We start from the raw sequence: 15,761 nt of genomic DNA, 5'->3' as shown, positions 1-15,761 counted from the left end.
ATTTCTGATTCTACCCAAGTGCCTACTCCTCACTAGGAGGAAGTCTACTGGAAATGCATGTTGGCCACTTTTGTATGTGATCTTGTGAAGTCTCTCTTGCTGAACCATGAGTTGGCCACCATCGAATCTAAAATATACTCACCTCTTTACTTATGTTGCCCCTGCAAAGTAGACCCAGTTAGTCTTCATATCCTGCTCTGTCCCAATATGTGCATTCAGGTCCCCCACTATCAATTCTAACACATGTTGTTCAGCTTTATCTATAAGGTCCTGCACGGATGATTGAATGCACTCTTTTCCTCAATGCCCCCTCTCCCCACATTGGCTACAACTTTGTTTATTACAGTCTTGATCTTAATGATTTTCATCTCCACAGATACTGATGTACCCTGAGCCTGTCACTAATTCAGATGAAATCTTTCATGGTTTTCTGAAGCCTCTCCATTACTCACATAACTTCTAGCCTGTCCTCCTCCTAAGTACCAGACTCTGGATCTCAAGCCAAGTGTCTTTGCTACACTGCCCTTCCATCATGTCTCCTGGATACAGAGGATGTCCTGCCTCCTTTTTACATTATGTCATTCACTTCCAAGCTCTGGCTTGTGTGTTAAACCATACTAAGTGCAGCAATCCTTAATTTATATTTGGCAGTTTAATTCGTTATATACACAGCTTTCTTTATTGGAACAAAAATCCTTTTACAGAGGAAAACCCTTAAAACTGACTACTCCACAAGTTCAGAATACCTCCATTATTTTCCCTTCACTAGCTGCTGCTTCTGTTTCTAGCCTCTCAATTTCTTCTTCCTGTAATAATCTCTCAACCATGTCACTTCATTACACTTCCTCTCCTTCCTTTGGCTCCACCTGGTTCACCAAGTCTACCAGCTCTTGTTTCTCCAGTCCTCTAATTTCCATCTCTTTAATAGTTATTTCAGCTTCTTCTCCTTCCTTTAGTAAGTTTGTTCCTTCTCCTCCTCCACTCCATCTCTCTTGCACTCTTCTCCATCTTGGAATTCATGGAACTGCAATAGAAGCCCTGCAGCACTGCCTAGTAACTCCAGAGAGTGCTTCACTTCTCTATTTCAAAGACTAGGGAAACTTCCCTGGTGCCCTGGCCAGATATTCCCTAGTTATTATGAGTGACATCTCACCATCTCTATTCTCTCCTGAAAAGAGCATGTCAGCCTAGCGGGAGTAACCAGATTAACAAAGAGCAAATGAAAAAAAAAAAAAATTATATATATATATATATATATATATATATATATATATATATATAAATAGATATTTATAATATATATATATATATATATATATATATATATATATATATATATATATATAGGTATTTAGCTATATATATATATATATATATGTGTGTGTATGTGTGTGTATACTTTCACTAATATACACTCGATGTTTTGAATCAAGATCAAGGTACGGTGCAGATCAGGTAATTTACCCTTTTCCTCAATGGACTGCAAACTCGGTGTTAGTATATAATAAGCAGGAGGAATGGGGGGGTGCAGGGGGGCTTGTCCCCCTGCTAAAATGTAAAAGGACACATGGACTTTTGAATCCGAAAGTCTGGTATATCGAATGCCGATTGTCATATTTATCATGTTCGACATTCCAGCTAACTTTTATTTTGGTTTTCAACTTTTTATTTCCCTCTTTTAATGAAAAAATGTTCTGCCTTCAGAATTTTGACAGTAACCCATATATATAAATATATATATATATATATATATATATATATATATATATATATGTGTGTGTGCGTGTGATTTAAGTTATATAGGATATACTGCTATGAAACATAAATCGATAGAAACAGTTAGTATATATATTATATGTCACAGAAAAAGCACCTCAAAGCCCAAACGGGTGGTGCAAACATGAATAGTTTAATAATCCAAATGAAAACACAGAAACCAGGTGCACTTGGTTTCTGTGTTTTCGTTTGGATTATTAAACTATTCATGTTTGTACCACTCGTTTGGGCTTTGAGGTGCTTCTTCTGTGACATTTAGTTGGAGCTTGGCTCTTGAAAGCATCTTTATCTCGTTTTAGAGTTTAGCATATATATTAGGTTTATTCAACGGTATATATCAGTATACATCAATACATTGCTCAAGTGATGTCTTAAAACACAAGCAAAGTTTCATATATTTCTCAACTGTGATTTTTAGAGGTCTCCCTGATTTTGACTCAATCTTTAGCTATGTCTCTTTTAATTCCTCCTAAAACTGGTGACTTCTGGAAAAAAGTGGTGAACTACACTTAATAAATAATGTTGTTTTACAGCAATAGGTCTTCCATTTCATTTCTTTATTTTTATTTTATTTTACATTTGTTGACCGGGCTGGTCCAACTTGATATATGTCCATTTTGAGCAGAGGCCAGGGGAGAAAAGCTCCAAATGTATACATTAATAATAGAGAAAAAACAATTAGCTACTTCCTGTACAGAGTTTGCAAGTCCTCCCTCTTTTTAAGTAGGTGGACTGTAGGTAATCTGGCACATGCACAGATGGGTAAGGGATCAAAGACAAAACTCAATGTTTCAAAAATCAAAATAACTTCTATAAATGTATTTGTTAGAAGATATATAAATCCAAAAAAGCAATAGCACCAGAAGAATGTGTCAAGAACATACATTTAGAAGCTGATTAAAATGAATCCCTTTCATTTTGAATAAAGACCCTTTAATTCTAGCGAAAGTAACCAGAATAACAAGGAGTAAATGAAAAAAAAATATATAAACGTTTTGAATGGCGATCAAGGTACGGTGCAGATGAGGTAATTTACCCTTTTCCTCACTGTAGTGCAATCTCAGTGTTAGTATATAATAAGCAGGGGGAGTAGGGGGTGCAGGGGGACTTGTCCCCCTGCTAAAAAGTAAAAGGACACATGGACTTTTGAAACCAAAAGTCTGGTATATCGAATGTCGATTGTCATATTTATCACATTCGACATTCCAGCTAACTTTGATTTTGGTTTTCAACTTTTTATTTCCCTCTTTTAATGAAAAAATGTTCTGCCTTCAGAATTTCGATAGTAAACCATATATATAAATGTGTGTGTGTGTGTGTGTGTGTGTGTGTGTGTGTGTGTGTGTGTGTGTCTGTGTGATTTAAGTTATGTAGGATATACTGCTATGAAACATAAACCGATAGAAATAGCATATATTAGGTTTATGAAACGGTATATATCAGCATACATCAATAAGTTGCTCAACTGATATTTCAAAACGCATGCAAAGTTTCATATATTCCTCAACTTCGATTTTTAGAGATGCCCCTGATTTTGACTCAGTCTTTAGCTGTGTCTTTCTTAATTCTTCCTAAAACTGGTGACTTTTGGAAAATCGTGGTGAACTACACTTAATAAATAATGTTGTTTTAAGGCAATAGGTCTTCCATTTCATTTCTTGATTGTGATACCTCCTGTACAGAGTTTGCAAGTCCTCTCTCTTTTTAAGAAGACGTTCTCTAGGTAGTCTGGCACATGCACAGAAGGGTAAGGGATCAAAGACAAAACTCAATGCTTCAAAATCAAAATAACTTCTATAAATGTATTTGTTAGAAAATATATGAATCCAAAAAAAGCAATAGCACCAGACAAATGTGTCAAGAACATACATTTAGAAGCTGATTAAAATGAATCCCTTTCATTTTGAATAACGGCCCTTTAATTAATTTCAGCACTAAATCAGTCAGAGTGGCAGATTTTAATCACTTGGTTAACTAAATGTTTTAGATGTTTACAAACACAGAAAAGGATTGTTTATAATACTCAAAACTGAAAATTACATTTTGGATAACGGGTTTATACTTTATGCAAGATAACATTTTCTTCAAGATAATCATCAGAGCCTCATTTTTCTTTTACTTATTAGTGAAGTAAGCAAAATTGACGTGTCCAATTTCAGTGAGTAATGTTTGTTAACTCATTATAGTCGAATGACGACTTCAGGTACTTCTGCAGTTATATCCTACTGATGCCTTTAGGCAGCAAATATTGCTTGTTCATATTAGCATTAATAATTCCAGCACTATGCCACATACACTATATTGAAAGACTTCATCTTAAGGCTTACAGAACTGCAAAAACAACTATATTGATGCTTGACATCTGTCTTGTGCAGGTAAAGAGATATTAATTGTTGTTCATATAATATTTATTTATATTATCAGAAATTTCACATTTGTCCAAATATCTCAACAACCACTTAGCATAGACACAACTGCTTAGCCCCATATGAAAGCTCTCAGCTGAAACAAAATTCTGATAATAGTATATATGAACTTGAGTGGGTGCTGAAAAGTTGTAAACTATTTACAAAATATTACAAATTTAGTACTTACTGTATTTACTGTGACTTATAAAATCCTATTTAAGACATTGATCCAAATGAATACATCTTCTGGCTTTTCCCGGTTAGGGGTTGCCACAGCAGATCACCTGTCTGCTCACGACTGGCAGTGGAGTTTTACAGTGTCGAGGTGCCAGCCCGACACCCAAGCTTCCACGGAAGGCACACAAACACTCATGCCTAGGGCCAATTTAGAGTAGCAAATCCACATACATCATGTCTTTGGGATGTGGGAGGAAACTGGAGCACCCAGAGGAAACCAACACAACCATAGGGAAGGCATGCAGACTCTGCACAGAAGACACCCCAGCCGAGGACTGAAGCAGAGAACCTCTTGCTGTGAGGTGGCAATGCTGACCACTGCACCACCGTTGCCATCCTATTGATCCTAATGAATACTACCACTACAAAAATGGTTTGGATAGAAGAGTTTGAAATTTACACATTTTTAGTGACATCTTTGGTTATAGGTATATGAATATTTGTTTCAAATGTGAGGACATAATTTTGTTCTATCAAAAAGTTTAGGTTCTGTCCACTGGATGTTATTGTGCAAACTTTCTGAGCTCCACTGGAGGGAAAGAATGTCACTTATACAGATTCACAGGCAAAGGGAGAGAGACAGTACCAATCTCTGGACGGCAGGAAGCAGTTTGCCAACAGTTCATAGCCTTAATCCATTAGACTGTTAGACATTCTTCTCAGTGCTTAAAATATTATTATTATTATTATTATTATTATTATTATTATTATTATTATTATTATGCCAGATGACATGAACATCAGTTTACATTCAAACATAGCTAAGTCAAAAATTAATAACTTCACAAGAGAAATGTGATGTTTCAAACATAAACCATTTTTTTAATAAAGTCAAGGATTTTTTTAGAAATGCATTCTTTAGATGATTTATGCAACCATGAAATCTAAACTAGCAGGATACCTTCATTACATTACATTACATTTTAGCTGTCTAAAGGCACAAGGAGATAATATTCCTATCTCATCTGCCATTTTAAGTGTTTTGATATTCTACCTACCTTTCATACCTACCCTCTACTCTTCCCCTTTCTACCTGCCCATGTACTTTAGAAGGTCTCTGTGTATCCCCTGCCACCACTCATTTTTGTAATACATTCCATAGTCCACAACCCTCTCTCTCTGAAAAAGTAATTTCTGAGATCCTGTGAACTGTTTCTTCTTATAGTTTGCTGCCTATATTCCCATCTTCTCCCTTTGCACTTCCTATTCAGAATGACTCCTCCAGATCTTCATTGCCTGATTCTGTGATTCAGTATCATCTCATCCCTCTCTCTTTCAATCTCCTGTATAAGAAGAACTGTAGCTCCTACAGGTGGTGGTCCTGTTCCTTCATTACCATCCCACAGATCTTTCTAGTAGCTTTCATCTGGATTACTTCCAGCACCCTGATGTCATTTTCTTTATATGTCCTGTAGAACTGCACACAGTACTCAAAGTGTGGTCTGACCAAAAACCTGAAGACTGGAAGCATTATATCTCTATTTCTTGACCCTATCCTTCTAAGGATATATCCAATTGTCTGTTTGCTGCTGTGGCTTCCCTCTCAGTCTGCAACCAGATGTCCAGCCTGTATATGATGACCCTTTTCCTGTTGTTATGACATAATTTCCTCTCTACCATGCATATAGTTGACACAGTGTTAAGTGCAGCAACTTGTATTTGTTTATAATGAATATCAGCTGCCATTTTTACCCATTTTTTGGCCTTTACAAATCTTATGCTAGATTTTACCACTAAAAGTCCACTGCTGTGTTTATTTTTGTAACATCAGCAATGAGGCCAATCTTGTTCTCAATTGCCTCAGATATGTCTGAGTGAAGCACACTAAAGAGTACCAAACCCAGTAGAGATCTCCATGGTACACTAATGATAACTTCCCTAATTGCTAATATTGCCATTATGACCATAATGCTTTGAGCCCTATCACTCAACCACAAACCTCTCCATTTGAATGGTTTTGGTCCTTCTCCTAACCCCACCAAATTTATTATCAGTTTCCATGGAAGACATAATAACAAGCTTTGCTGAAGCCCAGAATGCCTATATCAATGGGTACTCTCATATCAATGTATCAACTTCTTATGTAAGCCAGTCATAAAACAGCATCAGGTTTGACTGTTTACGCCTTCTGGACTTAACCCCATGTTGGTTGCAGTCCTGATGATTGATGACTGTAGAATAGTGTGTGTTGTACCTTTAAGAAGCATTTCAAGGTCGGCACGTGCAAATAAATAGCAAGCACATGCTAGTTTCTGTTCCATTTTGAGAGTGCAGACAGAGAGAGAGCATGTATGAGTGTAATAACTAGTCTGTTTATAAGTTTATCTAAATTAAAGTTATTAAGCCTCAATCCTAATGTATTTGTACACAATAAAGCTAGAAAGGCAAACCAAGGCAGGCACATGAAGACTGGTTAAACACAAGCCAAACAATCCAAATAGAAGTATAACCAGTCAACATGGCTGAATCAAATAAAGTTGCAGTTTCAAAGTTTAATAAAAACGTGTAATAAAACAACATAAAAATGCTAAAAATATCCAAGAGAAAGACAAGCGCTTTTACACCTATCCAAGTGCTTCTTCAGATCTAATAAAACAGGTATAAATGCTGCTTAAATACACACAGCTTCAGGTCTACCTCTTATGGTCTTAGGGCTCCTTAAAGGGGTCCAGCAACTAAAATATGTTTTGACAGTATCCATAAGTATAAGTTTATTGTGCTACAACTTTTTAATGTTAGCATTACAGATGGTGATGTTAGTACTAAGACAGAATGTATTAAAACTAAATGGATTTTAGAATTACAAAGTGACAGAGGGATGGGTCTAAATGACTATGTTCCTTTAAGACCACTGTTCAGGTCAAGTGACCTTAAGAGGTATTCAGGGAATAACTAGAGTTATTCAAAGTATCTCAAAGTGTGTAAAAGTGCTTACAGTGTGTGCTTATTACTGCACATTTATTCCGAAGAGTTTATTTTTGTGCAAAGTGCAATTATTTCATAAAGTACAGTCAAAATACAGACATTTTAAAACTTTTCTTGTGCTGGGTGTGTCTATTCGCAAAGTGCTGCCATTACAGAGTGTTTCTTGCACTATAAAGTGTTATCTAGCAAAGTACAGACATTTTGAGAAAGTTTCAATGTGCTGTGTACCATTTATTTGCAAAGTGTAGTCACTTTGAAATGTTTCTTACTCTGAGCTTCTTCTGCCCAGTTCATTCACACAGTGCAAATTTATTTGAAGTGTTTCTTACACTGATAAAAGGTGATTTCTTACAGTACAGTGATTTCAAGAATATTACAGTTCCCACGAGACTTATTTAACAAGTTCAGTTATTCAGAGGCTTGTTGTGCTACTGGGCATAGTTACAAATACTGGCATAAATTTCTGGCATATGTATATGTGTGTCTGTTTGTGCAGACTTGCAAAAGCCTTTGTAGGTATGTGTTAATATGGCCAACGGATTTTGAAAACCATCACCATTGATGTTTGATCAGAATATTGCAGATAACTGGAGAATATTTGAGCAAGAGTATGGTATTTTTATACAAGTAGCTTATTCTGACAAAGATTCATGCACCAGGGCATTCATTTTGCTAAACCTAGCTGGGTCAGAAGCGACTTGAAAGAGAGTGTTCATTTGTGTATGCACCAGCAGTATATGAGGGAGAAGGTGAAAAATATCATACTGTTGTACAGGCTGAATCAAGGGAAGACCCCAAGTGTTTGAAGCACAAGTTCAAGGAAATGCGTAACACCCAGACAAATATTAGATTAGAGAGGCACTTGTTTTACACAATAGAGTAAAAACCAGGGAAAACTTTTGCAGCTTATATAACAGACCTGTGAAACAAAGCTAAAATGTGTCAGTTTGGTGACATAAAAGATGAGTTGATAAAGAACAGGCTTGTGTGTGGTATTAATAGTGTTGCAGTGAGAAAGATTTTGCTTTGTGACAGTGATGTAATGCTGAGCAAAGCTATTGAGATTTGTCAAATTCATGAAGTTACAGAAAGGCACACAAGTCTGCTTGCAAGTGATAAGAGCATGGTTTCAGCAAGCTCCAGAGCAAATGTAGACCAGGATGCAAAATGTGGTTAGCAGAAGCAGGTCTAAGCACATGGCACCTGCCACCCCTGCAGGCTCCCCAGGCAAAATCCATAGTTTTCCAGCAGGTTCTAAGAAAAGGACATGTTCAGTGCAGTACAAGGGTAATTCAGCAAAATCCAAATCCAGCTTTATTGTTAACTGTTGCAATTGTGGTGCCAATCATGAGTCTAAAAGAGAAAAATGCTTAGCATTTGGTCAGCAATGCCACAAGTGTAAAAAATTGAACCATTTTCGAAAGTTTTGCAAATCAAGTAAACCTCACACAGTTATAAAGAAGGGTCATTCAAAAAAGCAAGTTGATCACATAGAGAGCTGCAGTTCTACTTTCTAAGTAAATGGTGTATCAGTAATTGATGAAAAGGTTGATGCAGTAAATTTGTTGGCAAAGAATGAAGTGTTTTGTACTGTCGAGATAAATGGTAAATCCACCGAGCTTAAACCAGACACTGGTTCAAAGTGTAATGTTATATCAGCAGACACATTTGCTAAGGTGAGAACTGGTGAACAACTCAATGTGGCCAGTTGTGCGCAACTTGTTGCTTATGGAGGTGAAGAAATTCAAACCAAAGTTTCAGTAGTGCTTTTATGTTATTTGGCTAGGAACTGTTACAGCTTGTTATTCTATGTAGTCTGGCGACCTGTGCAGTCATTACTGGGTCTCAGAGACAGTTTGAGAATGAATTTGCTTTCTTTTACCAAAGAAGTTCATCATATAAGCCCATATCCTAATTCCAATTTTACTGAAGCTATTTTCTCAGAGTATGCTGGTGTTTTGATGACAAGTTGGGCAAACCTCCAGTTGTGTATTCTATGAAGTTAGACCCAGAGGTCAGTCCATTAGTCAGACCAGCAAGACAAGTTCCAATAGCTATGCAGAATAAAATTAAAAGTCAGCTGGATAAAATGGTGCAGCAAGGTATAATTTGTCCAGTAACAGAACCAACTGAATGGGTGTCGTCCATGGTAGCAGCCCACAAAAAAGGCTCAGACGAAAATCAGAATATGTATTGACCCAAGAGATTTGAACAAAGCATCAAAGATTCCACATCATCCAATGCATACAGTCAAGGAAGTTGCAGCCCTAATACCAAATGCTGCTGCTTTTTTCTGTCAAAAAGTTCATTTTGGCAAGTGATGCTTGATCACAAATCCTCATTACTGACTACTTTCAGTACCCCATTTGGCAGATATATACTCCCCAGGATGATATTTGGAATAAATTCTGCAAGTGAAGTCTTTCAGAGTGAAATGGAACAATTTTTTTCAGGTTATCCTTGTGCTATAATAGTAGATGATTTATTAGTTGGAGGCAATGGTGAAGCAGAGCATGACAGAAACCTTAAGAAAACTCTAGACAGAGCATGTGACATGAACTTAAAGCTCAATCCTCTGAAGTGGAAATTACGACTACCAGAAGTTATATAAGTAGATCATTTATTTACTAGCAGTGGCTTGCGACCAGACCTGTCCAAGCAAGCAGCCATTCTTGAGATGTCAGCACCAGATAATGTTCAGGCTCTACAATGTTTTCTTGGTACAGTCAACTATTTGGGCAAGAATTCAGTGAGCTAACAGCACCTTTGAGACAGGTGACGTGCAAAAATGTTATATGGTCTTGGATGGAACAGCACCAGAAAGCATTTGAAGACTTTAAGCAGAAATTGCCACTCAACCTACATTAAGATACTATGATGTCAATAAACCAGTAACTCTTTCTTGTCATGCTTCAAATTTTGGTCTTGGAGCAGTTACTCCTCAAGAAGGTAGATGAGTAGCCTATGCATCTACAACTCTTATCCATACTGAAATGCAATATGCTCAAACTTGAGAAAGAACTTTTGGCAATAGTGTTTGCACGTTCAAAGTTTCATGATTATATCTATGGTCAAGCTATTCAGATTGAAACTGATCACTATCCTCTAGTTACTATTCTAAAGAAGCCTATGTATTCAGCTCCAGCGAGATTATAAAGAATGATGCTCAAATTGCAAAAGTACAACTTCAAAATGGTGTATACAAAAGGCAAACTTCTTTATCTGGCTGATACTTTAACCAGATCACCCAGAAACACAACGGAACAGCTTCATGTAGTGAATTATGACTTTGACGTCATGGAAGTGCATACTTTTTCTACCATGAGAGTTGATGAGCTGGGAGATCATACAAAGACTGATCCTATTTTGCAAAAGCTCAACCACTACATTAATACAGGATGGCCTTCAAAGCAATCTAGTGTCCACCTGAAGTGCAAGATTATTTTCCTTACAGAGATGAGATGATGGAAGAGGGCATTATTTTCAAAGTCCCAGAATTGTTGTTCCTGATTCCTTACAACATGAATATAGATTTTGCAGTGTGGTCACCCAGGTTCTGAATCTACCAAAAGAAGGGCAAGAGAACTAGTATTATGGCCTTCTCTATGAAAAGACATGGATAAAGTACTTTCTTCTTACCTTGGTCAACAGTAGCCACTGATATATTTGAGTGTAACAATCAGCATTACTTAGTGTTGGTAGACTCTTATTTGAACTGGTTTGAGATTGACTTACTACCTAATCAGATGCCCACTGCTGTTATCACCTAGGTGAAATTTCATTTTTCAGTCCATGGTAGTCCACACAAAGTTATTTCTGACAATGGTACCCAATTTACCAGTCAGTTGTTTCAGAAATTTGCAAAATAATGGGACTTTGTACATGTTACTAGTAGTCCAGAATATCCACAGTCAAATGGACTAGCTGAACATGCAGTACCGAGTGCAAAGCAATTACTTGAGAGGTCAAAGTGCGATAATACTGATGTCTTTGAATTAACTCAATCTCAGAAGCATACCCTGTGACGATATACTTGGCTCGCCTGCTCAGAGACTTCTATTTAGGCAAACCAGAACAACATTGCCTATTAGTTCCAGTTTGTTGAGGCCTAAAGTTAAGAACAACAGGACAATTAGAGCCCAATTATTCAGAAAGTGTTCTTTCCAGAAGTCCAGCTATGATAAATCAAGCAGATTTCTTCATCCGTTTAGAGAAGGAGATGCAGTGATGATACAAGTGGTGAAAGATTTCGACTGAATTGGTCAAGAAACAGATACATGTACCAAGCTGAGATCCTATTTCATAGAATTTGAGGGTGTGGAGTACAGGAGAAATCACAAGACATCTTCTTCCTGTACCAGAATCAATATTGCAGCATTGTTCCTGTGATAAATACTCAGGGCCTCAGAGCAATCCAGACAATGTTCCTGCTGCAGAACATGTCTTAACTTCTACCTCCTCTCCTGATGATGTTCCTGATGTGCCTATAGCTAAACATTCAGCAGAGACAGTCTCAGTTGCTAGACCTAATTCTAATTTCTATGTCACACAGTTTGGCCTTATTTCCAAATCTAGTGTGAAATACACAGCAACCTGGACATAATTGTCTATATGTATTTAGTTCTGTATAATTGCATGACAAAGAATTATTTGTATTGATTGCATGTCAATTAATGTCATCAGTACTGCATGAATTATTTCTCAGAGCAGGAGGATGCAGAATAGTGAGTGTGTATTGTACCTTTAAGAAGCGCTTCAAGGTTGGCATGTGCATGTAAATAGCAAGCACATGCTAGCTTCAGTGCCATTTTGAGAGTGCATCCAGAGAGTAAGCATGTATAAGTGTAATAGCTAGTTTGTTCATATGTTTATCTAAATTAAAGTTATTAAGCCTCACTCCTGATTGTTTGTACATAATAAAGCTGCTTGAACAGAACCCACAAAGACTCAGCTACATTATCCGGACTGGAAGAGCAACAATGACCTTTAGAAATATTTCAAGCCCACCCATCAGGATTCTCTACTTGACTTTTCTAGCCACTGTTATTAAGTTAACTTGCCTTTAGTTCCTAAATTTTTATGCTACCCTTCCAACAAGATATTACAATTTTGGACTTCAAATTTTCTGCCACTCCTGATCTACTGACGATTGCTGTTGGACGTCAACCAAATCAGTGGCCAAATTTCTGAGGACTTCTGGTCCCTGTGCTACATTCTCCATAATTGCAGGCAGCTCCCTCTGAGTCTCCTTTCTCTCTCTCTTCCCTGGTTGGTGTCCATTCTTCTCCCCATTCTGACCGGTCCTTTTGTTCTTGTACACTGGCACTAGAATCCTTATTCACCAGTCATCTGCTGCTTTCTCTGACATCGTTTGCCTTACTTCTGTTTTTAATTCCTCTATGGAGGGCTCTTCTTCCTATTTCATCAAATGATGTGTCTAAGGCAGTACAGCTTCTGTGGGCTTTTCTTCATTCAGAAGCTGCTAGATGTATTCCATCCATCTACCTTTGATGGCCCATGGACTGCTGAGCAGGTTGTTTCAGTTATCCCTTACGAATGGTAACTGTTGATTGTCTTCTTTATCTTTCTATCTTTGCCTTGCATCCTGTGCTTTCTGCTGTGCATACCTCCCAACCTTTTAGTGAAAGAAATCTGAACAAAGACTAAAATACTGGAGGGACAAAGGCCCCAAAATAGGGACAGATATTAAATATTGTTCTTGTAAACTTAGAAAGTAGCTAGAATAATAGGATTTGTGTTAGTGTGCATTTTCTGAAGAGTATGAAGAACAAAACTCAAAGGTATAGCGTTATTTATTGACTTCAATCTTCATTGATTTTCTAGAAAACCACAAATTTTACAAGGAACAGCCCAAAAATATGAGGCAAAAATCTGGACATTCTGCAAAAATCTGGATAGTTGAGAGGTATGCTGCTGAGTCACTTTCCACAAGCTGGCAGAGTGCCTCTGATACCTTGCTGTTTGCTATTTTGACTGGTCTCTTAGCTTGTTTGTTAGACAACCAGTATTCCTTCGTAGTCTGTCCTCCTTTTCTATTTCCCTCTTTTCCTGCACATCCTCTTTCTTTTGATAACTTCCTGGGCATTTGCATTCCACCACCATCTTTCCCTATGTACCTTATATCCATTGCTGGCATGGCTGCATATCTATTCCTTAGTTTTCATGCATGCTGTTTTGAGGCACTGTCATTCTGCCTCAACTTCACCTATTTCTTCTTCTTCTTCTTCTTCTTCCTAGGTGATAGAGCCCTGAGTGTTTCCTTGAACTCTTGTGCTTTCACCACAGTCAACTTCTAGATCTTTATCCTAGTCTTTGGTAACTTTAGAGACTTCTCTTACCACTGCTTGTAGATGATTGTGGTCACAAGTTGTTTATGCTCTTGGATGACTTTTTTGCTGGAGTTGCCATTGCAATCTCTGACTGTACCCTAATGCCTTTTCCGTGCCAAGAGGAAGTCTACCTGAGTTGCATGTCAGTCACTCTTGTATGTGGTCTTGTGACAGTCTTTCTTGATGAACATGTGTTGGCCACTATTAAGCCATATGGCAGACAGAAGTCTAGAATGACTTCTCCTTCTTTACCCAGAAAGTCCTCATATCCTGTCTCTCTGTCCTAATAGCAGCATTCATAACCCCCATTTTCAACACCACAGTCATGTTGTTCTTCTTTATCTCGTAACTCCAGCAACTTCTGTGGATGCAATTTTTACTACCTCTCACAACCCTGTTGTGGGGCATATGTTGATGCTATGAATACTGTGATGTCTTTACTTTGAAGTCTGACAATCGTGAGTCTATCACTAATTCCAGTACTATCCCTTACTGTCTTCAGAAGACTCTCCCTCACCACAATTCCCACACCATTTCTAGTCTCTTCTCCCCCTGAGTAGACTCTGAATCTCAAGCCAAGTGGATCTGCCTAACTGCCCTTCCATATTGTCTCCTGGATACATAAGGTGTCCATCCTCCACCCCCTTACCATTATGTCATCCACTTCCAAGCTGCTTCTGGTCAGTGAAAATACACTGTGTGTAGCAATTTTTAGTTCATGCTTGCCAGGTTGATTCATTTTATGCACATTGGCCAGCAGAAGTACATAGACCCACTGTTAGCATGAATCGCTGGCACAGGTAAGAGTGGGTTGATTCCTCAACCCACTTATCACCGGCAAATAAATATGGCCATTTTGGACAACATTGGTCAATGTGACCAAATCACCAAGAGCCAATTTTTATACCTTCAAGTAGCTAGCCCAGACGGAGCTCACAGTCTGTTATCAGTGTTCTTTTATCTAGAAGATACTATGCACCAGAGCTGATGGCTCAAATTGTTTGTCTATAGAACTCTTCCCCTGTTACACACTATGCTGAGTCTATGGTGCTGCTCATGACTACTGACTACACACATGCACATAAATATAGCTTTCAAAAGTGTACTAGTGAACTTCCTTTTCTATCAAGGGTGGCCATTATTAAGATGAATGTTCTCCCGAGACTACTTTTTATGTTTAACGCAACTAATACACTGATACGTAATAAAGTTTTTAATAACATTCAAGCAACCCTATCGAAATTTTTATGGCACCCAAGGCCTATAAGAATAAGCTATCAAAAGCTTATTTATCCCAAGGAAAAAGGCGGAGTGGGATTACCTGACTTTAAACTTTATTATGAAATTAATAGTTGTAGCAGAATAATCAACATTGCAACTTTTAAGGCTGATCCCACTAAATGGTGTCCGATTTGGGTGAAACTATACCATAATTATGTTAAAACACTAGGATTTAACCCCATGGCCCTCCCATTCTTAGATGGAACAGCTAGGAAAATATATAAATTACAGAACGAATTATGGGAACAAATTAAAATCTCTCAAAAATTTTTTAAGTCATTGAACCTATATGATGCGTTCCTAACACTACAACCTCTTCACCTCAATCCTAATATACAACTTAATGAGAGAATGATCAATCTGAATCCATACCCTCTGTTAAGGGATAAAACAGTAGTTGATTTCCTTCTCCTCAAACAGGATTCGATATTTAACATAAGAATCAAGTTTAATTTGACACCGAAATATACAACTATTGTTAGACAATTAAAAGAAGTATGTCTCAGATACTGGGAAGACATTGACACCCTAGAATCATATAGAGATTCATGTAAGACCTTATGGGATCTATTGACTAGGAAAAAAAAATGATCTTAAATGTCTATAAATTTGCTTTGTCTATCAAATATAACAGAGAGGCTATACACTCTAACTACTGGACGAAACAGGATGCTTCTATTTCTTCCAAAGAAATTGCACAGACTTTTCAGAAATCCTCCAAATTTATTCCCCTTCAAAAGTATAGATATACGCAACTTATGATAGTAAATAATGCATACTACAC

The 15,761-nt window shown here is 37.5% G+C and overlaps 1 protein-coding gene across 1 annotated transcript in view; it reads right to left on the bottom strand.

Annotated features, from left to right (window-relative positions):
* Window positions 1-15,761, bottom strand: part of FAM135B (family with sequence similarity 135 member B) — a 2,319,882-nt gene that overhangs the window by 753,696 nt on the left and 1,550,425 nt on the right. The window lies entirely within an intron of this gene.

Source organism: Protopterus annectens, chromosome 3.part1, assembly GCF_019279795.1.
Source record: "Protopterus annectens isolate FY-2018-M chromosome 3.part1, PAN1.0, whole genome shotgun sequence".
Taxonomy (NCBI): Eukaryota; Metazoa; Chordata; order Ceratodontiformes; family Protopteridae; genus Protopterus; species Protopterus annectens.
The sequence above is the reverse complement of the archived record's forward strand: the minus strand, read 5'-3'. Positions and strand labels throughout refer to the sequence as shown.